The sequence below is a fragment of the Astyanax mexicanus genome, chromosome 6, assembly GCF_023375975.1.
Source record: "Astyanax mexicanus isolate ESR-SI-001 chromosome 6, AstMex3_surface, whole genome shotgun sequence".
NCBI classification, from domain to species: Eukaryota; Metazoa; Chordata; class Actinopteri; order Characiformes; family Acestrorhamphidae; genus Astyanax; species Astyanax mexicanus.
Genome location: NC_064413.1, coordinates 7,888,439 through 7,894,438, shown reverse-complemented (window position 1 = coordinate 7,894,438; position 6,000 = coordinate 7,888,439). Strand labels below are relative to the sequence as shown.

Below are 6,000 nucleotides of genomic sequence, written 5' to 3'. Positions count from 1 at the left end.
GCTCTGGTGCATCTGGACAGCGTGCCGGGTGGCATCCAGCTTGTAAAATCGTGGGTTCTGCATTCTGCATCCAGCATCCTGCAATTCATCACGAACCTCTCTTTTTTTATTATTTTATTATATAGAATATAAAACATGCATCACCAGTATACTGCTGCTGTTTTGGTGGGCGTGAGTGGTTGGGGTGGGGGGGTGCAGTGGAGGTGGAGGTGGATGTGGGGGGCTTGTCATGCGACACGGAATCACTTATTTTTCGTTTTTAAAAAGTTAGTTATCGATTAATTCTGAAAAAAAGCTAAGAAAGACCAAAATTTAAATATCAAATATCGATGCATCCTTTTTTTCGTAATTTTCTTTTTTTCACACAGAAATGAATAAAAAACAAACACAAAAACACGAACACAAAAAATACGCAACACACACACACAAAAAGAAATGACAGCGTTGCCCGGCAACCGACTCCATCCCCCTCATCAACCTCCTCCCCTCTCCCTCTTCTTTCAAGCCAGCCAGCCAGCCATGTTCGCCAGGAATTAAGGAACCGAACCCAAGACCCACAGGTTCTGGTCTGGTCCAGGAGGTTTGGATGAACAGGAACCACTGAGGAACCTGCTGTGAAACCACACCACCAACATCTGAGCACCACCACCAACAGCATCACCATCAGCAGCATCAGCACCACCACCAGCAGCATCACCAGCTCCAACACCAGCAAGTAGCAGCAGCAGCAGCATCAACAGGGAGGGGGTGCGTGCGCGCGCGCGTGCGTCCCTTCGAGCGAGCGCGTGCGTCCGCGTGCGCTCCTTCAGAGCAGAGCAGAGCAGTCTGCAGCGGAACCAGCAGCAGCCAGCTATCTAACATGTTGTTGGGTGGCACTCTGGGTCTGCAAGCAGAGCTGACACGACTCCCATTCATTCCTATGGGGAAGAGTTTCCGATATTTTGGCCACGCGAGGAAATAAGTGAGGGGGGAAATACCTGCGCGCGCACTAATTCACAAGTTCTGGAAGATGGTCCGCGGTGTGGTGTGAAGTTCTGGGATGGAGAACCGGCGTGAGAACGTGAGGGAAACAAGTAGGTGGAACGCCAAAGACGCGTTTTCCCGTTTTTTTCTTCGCTTCGTGTCGGAATTGTCCGTTCCACCTTAAATGGGGCAGCAGTTACGTTGGGGCGCCTGAGGCGCCTCAGTCACCCCAACGTTACTGCTGCACCATTTAAGGTGGAACGGACAATTCCAGCAGCAACGAAAATTCAATATTCTTAAGTTCAAAACTGAAACAATATGCAACAATAGTCTCATCGTTTTGTCTTTTTTGTGTTCTTTGTTTCTTCAAACAATTAGCACTTCTTACTATATGGACAAAAGTAATGGGACACCTGCTCGTCTGTTCGGAAAAAATATATAGTAATATTAGAAATCGACTCCGATACTGGAATACTGTCCAAAAGGATCTATGTTTTTAAACCTAGGCTCATTTTCTCTAAAGTCAGAGTCAAAGTCCTATTTTTTTGGCAGTTCTTTTTTTTTCTTTTCTTTTTATCTGCAGAGTCAAGACATGAGAAAAGACACAAGCTGTGTGTGTCTCTCTTCATGCATTTGCACACCACTGTCAGTAACTGTGGGGGGGGGGGGGGAACTCATGACCAATTAATACTAATGATTAATTTGGTAGTCGATAAATCAGTCGATTAGTCTGCAAATATTTCTAGCTGTCTCTATCGCTTCAAAAGATGCAAGCAACAAAACATGGAATTTAAGCAATACTAGTGATTATTTTATCAGTCAGATAATCAGTCGATTATAATTCAGGTTAGTCAACAGGTTAGTCGATTAGTTGACGATTATTTCTAGCTGACCGTATTGCTCCAAAACAATATAAACTGCAAAACATGGGATTTTAGTGATACTGTTTATTTTGGTATTCGACTAATCAGTCGATTATTTCTCAGATTATTCAGTATAGACGATTAGTTGACAATCATTTCTAGCTTTCTCTATCTCTTCAAAATGGTAGAAAAAGCTTAACATGTGATTTAGGCAATACTAATGATAGTTTTTTCAATTTAGTCGATAATTTGGCTTTTTTTTCTAGCTTCTTCTATGGCTTCAAAATGATACAAACAACAAAACATGGAATTTAAGCAGTACTAGTGATTATTTTAGCAGTCAACTAATCAATAGATTATTTTTCAGATTAGTCGATCTAGTCGATCAGTTGACAATCATTTTAGCTGTTTCTATCGCTTTAAAATGATACAAACAACAAAACATAATTTAGGCAATACTAAAGTTTATTTTGTCAGTCAGATAATCAGTCGATTATATTTAAGATTAGTTGAAATAGTCAATATTTAACGATTTTAGCTTTCTCTATCGCTTCAAAACAGTATAAAATGCAAAACATGGAATTTAGGTAATGCTTATGTTTATTTTGGGAGTCGACTAATCAATTGATTATTTCTCAGATTAATCAGTATGGTCGATTAGTTGCCGATAATTTCTAGCTGTCTACACCGCTCTAAAACACTAGGAACTGCAAAACACGGGATTTTAGTAATACCAATGTTTACTTTGGTAGTCAAGTTATCATTCAATTATTTATCAGATTGGTCGATTCAGTCGATTAGTTGACAATCATTTTTAGCTGACACTATCACCCCAAAACAATATAAACTGCAAAACACGGAATTTAAGTTATACTGTTTATTTTGCCAGTCGACATATTGGCATATAGGTGATTAGTTGCTGATCATTTTTAGCTAACTCTATCGCTCCAAAACAATAGAAACAAAGTAGTCGACTAATCAGTCAATTATTTATCAAACTAGTTGATAAAGTCGATTAGTTGACAATTATTTTCTAGCCTTCCCTATTTCTCCAAAATAAAAGAAAAAGCGAAACATTTTATTAAGTAATACTTCTGTTTATTTTGGTAGTCCACTAATCAGTCGATTATTTATCAGATTGTTTGATATAGACAATTAGTTGATGATTATTTCTAGCTTTCCCTATTTCTCCAAAATAAAAGAAAAAGCATAACATTTCATTAATTAATACTGATGATTATTCTGGTAGTCGACTAATCAGTAAGTTATTGTTCTGTTTTTTTTTTTTCCATAATTTTTTGCATTTTTTTATAGCTCCAAAATGATAGAAACAGCAAAACATGGAATTTAAGTGATACTAATAATACCAATGATTACTTTGGTAGTTGACTAATCAGACGATTTTTTTTTTCAGATTATTCGATTAGTCGCTGAGTAATTCTAGCTTTATCTATCGCTCCAAAACGATAGAAAAAGCAAAATATGGGATTTAAGTAATAATAATAATACTTTTTATATAATTATTATGGTGGTCAACTAATCAGTAGATTATTTTTTGATTAGTTAGTCGATTAGTTGATTAATCAATGATTACTATATTTCTCGCTTTCTCTATCGCTTCAGAACAAAAGAAACAGCAAAACGTAGGATTTAAACGTCAATTAAAAAGACTGGCATGTGCTAATGCACTCCACATGCACTCCGGTAACGGGAAGTCTCCAACTTGGGCTCGTGCACTCGCCTCTCTCCACTCGGCTCAGCTCGGCTCGGCTCGCCACAGCTCAGCTCTGCCCGCGCGACTAACTGGCCTTTATATTATGCCTCGCTATTACTATAGCAACTGTCTGCTGTCTGCAGAGCCCTCAGGCATGCTCGGTTTTCATGCAACTGCTTGTTTTAAGACGGTATTATATGTTTTTAATTCATACTTTTGTAGTTATTGAAGTGTTCTATTATCTTTTTAAGCAGCCTTACTCGGATTATATTAAAGATGTTTTTATTTATTAGTATTATTCTATTATTTTCTTCAGAACATAGAGCAGGTGGCTTGCTACATTTTTTTACATTGCTGCATTATTATTATTTATTTTTGTGACATCGTGATGTATAAGAACCACTGGCTTCAGTATATCACTATAAAGAAGCCTTAAGGAAGAGTATAGCGCTAATATGTATACATGCATATACATATACATGTACACATACAAGCCGTTCATATATATATATATATATATATATATATATATATATATATATATATATATGTGTGTGTGTGTGTGTGTGTGTGTGTGTGCAAGTGGTTGTTTTGTGACATAACTATACTATCTGCATCACAGGGAAGAACTATTGAAGCATAAACTGTATTTATATGTGGTTATTCAAGCTTTAATAATTCTGTAATAAGTCTGTATATATAACCTATTGTCTGTATATAACATAAAAACAGCTTTAAAAAACCACATCAACACATTCTGCAGATATTACCTAGAACCCTTTCTGCAGAACCCGTAACAATAGTGGAATCTATATAAAGAAGGAGACATTCCTCATGGTATTGAAACGTTGTCTTTACTGAAGAACTCCTGAAGAACGTGACTCATTACATTAGGTGGCATCCTTTCTGCAGCTTTGTAAAAAAAAAAAAAAAAACATGTACGAGACATTCTTCATCACAGAGAAGAACGGTTAAAGCTATGTTTATCTTTTGAGCTTTTACGGTTCTAAATGGAACCACTGTGCTTAATAAAGAACCCTTGAGGAGGGGTATAGCACTGAAAAGAGGCTCTTTAAAACGTTACCACAGCTTTAAAGAATCATATACAACAGACAGACATTCTGCAGGAAATCCTGAGGAACGTGACTCACAACATTATTATATTTACAAGATATTTACATGAGTCCACTTCTGAATTTCAGTTTATTTCTGATCCAGTTTCTGAATCAGTTTCTCTGATTTTGATATTTATAGGTATATGTTTGAGTAAAATGAACATTGTTGTTTTATTCTATAAACGACAGACAACATTTCTTCCAATTTCCAAATAGAAATATTGTTGTTTAGAGCATTTATTTGTAGAAAATGAGAAATGGATAAAATACCAAAAAAGATGCAGAGCTGTCAGACCTCAAATAATGCAAAGAAAACAAGTTCATATTCATAAAGTTTTAAGAGTTCAGAAATCAATATTTGGTGGAATAACCCTGTTTTTTAATCACAGTTTTCATGCATCTTGGCATCATGTTCTCCTCCACCAGTTTTACACACTGCTTTTGGATAACTTTATGCAACATATATATTATATACAACACATTCTGTCAGAACTCCAGAAGAGCGTGACTCATAACAGTAGTGGGATTCTTTCTGGTGCTTTGTAGAACCATAAACAAGATACTGTCCATCACATGGTTCTATATAGAACCATTGTCTTCTTTGGTGCCTTAAAAGGGAAATTTTATCCATCTTTTTTTCCATCCAAGTTAGAATATGTCTATAAGCTATACAAAACATGTTCATGAAGTTCTTTGCACAGACGTTTTCAGTTTCAGTCTCTTTCGGAATGAGCCATTTAATTTCTCGGTCACTTTTATGCAAATAAGCATGCTCACACTTGGTGTTTACCACATGTTAGTGTTAGCTTGTGCTAAATGAAAAGACATAAACAAACTAGTTAATGCTTAACTGTGATAGAAGTACAAAACTGATTATTTGAAAGTATTTACCAGTATATCTCCCTCATCTGCTAGCTTGCCACGAACAGTAGGTACAGATCCCTCCCTCAGACGAAGTCTTCTGGCTAATCCTGCTGTGTATTGTCTGAGGTTCTCAACCAAAATGACGAATATGGCTTTTTTTCTACTGATCTTGTTGGTGGAGCTCTGGTGTGGGTTGACAGACGAGGGCTGGTGCCAGGATGGTTCTAGACCCAATTGGAAATAATGTGGCTCCTTTAAAAGGTAGAGACAGCTTTGAAAAACCTTATACAAGACATTCTGCATCACCCAGAAGAACTTTATAAGCATATATTTGGTTATTTGAGCTTTCATGGTTCTATGAATTGACCTGTTGTCTTTACTTCTGAAGTCTTCTGAAGAACGTGACTCATAATATCACTTGTCGCATCCTTTCCGCTGCATTGTAGAACCGTATACGAGACATTCTTCATCACAGAGAAGA

The 6,000-nt window shown here is 37.0% G+C and overlaps 1 protein-coding gene across 1 annotated transcript in view; it reads left to right on the top strand.

Moving 5' to 3' along the window:
• Positions 1-500: 500 nt before the first annotated feature.
• The window catches only part of LOC103030813 (protein shisa-7), a 71,580-nt gene continuing 66,080 nt past the window's right edge, over positions 501-6,000 (top strand). The window contains exon 1 of the mRNA XM_007256473.4: positions 501-1,073. The gene's annotated coding sequence lies outside the window, so the exon portion shown is untranslated. The remainder of the gene's footprint in view (positions 1,074-6,000) is intronic.